The 1,846-nt window shown below is 39.5% G+C and overlaps 1 long non-coding RNA gene across 1 annotated transcript; it reads left to right on the plus strand.

Annotated features, from left to right (window-relative positions):
• The first annotated feature begins 603 nt into the window (after positions 1 to 603).
• Positions 604 to 1,417, plus strand: LOC128199867 (uncharacterized). The gene is made up of 2 exons (XR_008252391.1): positions 604 to 1,080; positions 1,165 to 1,417. It is a non-coding gene; the product is annotated as an uncharacterized LOC128199867 (long non-coding RNA).
• Positions 1,418 to 1,846: the final 429 nt, after the last annotated feature.

A 1,846-nucleotide genomic window follows, 5' to 3' on the forward strand; every position in this document is an offset into this window, starting at 1 on the left:
AACACAACTCGTAATCCTAAAAAATAGGTAAAATTAACTGTTTGAAGTCCTTTCCCAATTGTAGGGCCATTCTCAATTTAAGAGCGTTCTGGTCCCAACACCCAACCCCGGCTTGTTGTAAATGAGAGCCATTTATATGTAGGGTCGCTTATTGTCGCGTGACCAGAATACAGCTACGAACTTGCACTATTAATGCCAACTAACTATTGAAATTCCCATGTTTAGGTAATGAACAACTTTGTAAGTGTTCAAAATCAAAATTCGTTTATTCCAAACTATTGGATAGAAGCAGGCGTTACTTTGCGGAAGTTCATCATGATTATATAATGAGTTATTTATTTTGCTATCATCCGCGAAAAGTCGACGAACCCATGCGACAACGTCACCCAGGTCCGACAAAATACTCTCTACGTACGTTTCACCCCGAAACCGGAGCATCCTCAGGAGATGTTGACTCTACAACGTGCAATTGCAAAGACTTTGAAACGGATGATAGCAAAATAAATAAATCATTATATATTCCAAACTAGCTGACGCCGCGCGGTTTCACGCGCGTGGTTCCCGTTCCCGTAGGAATACGGGAATAATATATAGCCTTATTATGAATAAGTACTTTAAACTGCGCGTGATTCTATCTCGTAACGAGGACGTACATTGTACTAGTACCTTGCACATTTTCACAATATTAAGTAATGACCGGACAGCGCAGCGGCGTGAATGCTTGCGTCTATGGAATCGCGACCGCGGGTTCAAACCTCACTTCTGGTATAACACATTTGTACTTTTTTAAATTGTTCCTATCGATTTGAGAGCAGTAGACATTTTGATGTGATATTAAAGCAGCTAATTTAATACTCGTATATCAAAAGGCAATTCAATTTGTTTCGGCCATATTGGTGTGGTGCTGTGGAGCGACGGTCGTCTGTGAAACCCACGGTGGCTTCCGTGTCACAGTACTGACATTTTGTAGTGCAATAAATAATTAGCACGTTACTTTTAGTTTTGATTGAGTAATTGCAGAACAATTCAGTGATTTGAAATTCATTAGTTTTGGTGTGTTTTGTCATCGTGCTTAGCGGGGTGAGTAGTAGGTTAAGTCATGCGCAAGATCTACGATAGGTTCGATATTATTTTGTCATTCATGCTTTGTTCTATTGTCGGTAGCCTAATGCAACGCCTTCTCGGTACGAGGTATCCTCCAAACGGATCCCTGAGGGTCTGCTCTAATGAGCTAACACTATTAGGCCTGGCAGGGTGCCTGTGAACATTAACAACAACCCCACAAAACTCTCCTGGCGTCCAACCATAGTTTTAAGTAGTCAAGTAGTTAGTTTTAGTAAAGTAGTTAGCAGTAGTATTATTGAAGTAATTGTATCTGTATAGTTGTAGTTGTAAAATAAACTCATTGTAAATTGGACTAGCTTCTGTTATTTATTAACTTAACCCATAACAGCCTATAGCCTTCCTCGATAAATGGGCTATCTAACACTGAATATTTTTTTCAAATCAGGCCAGTTGTTCCTGAGATTAGCGCGTTCAATCAAACAAACTCTTCAGCTTTATAATATTAGTATATTTATTTCGAATGGGCTCAGTTTAAAATAAAAAGGATAAAAGCTAAGTGCTAAGTAGGTAAATGACATTTTGTCAATTGATATGATGTTTATTTTAATAGATTAAGCCGTGATAGCCCAGTGGATATGACCTCTGCCTCCGATCCTGGAGAGCGTAGGTTCGAATCCGGTCCGGAATTATCTCCAACTTACGTAAATATCACGTGTCTCAAATGGTGAAGGAAAACATCGTGAGGAAACCTGCACACCAGAGAATGTTCTTACTTCTCTGC

Source organism: Bicyclus anynana, chromosome 3 (assembly GCF_947172395.1).
Source record: "Bicyclus anynana chromosome 3, ilBicAnyn1.1, whole genome shotgun sequence".
Classification (NCBI taxonomy): Eukaryota; Metazoa; Arthropoda; class Insecta; order Lepidoptera; family Nymphalidae; genus Bicyclus; species Bicyclus anynana.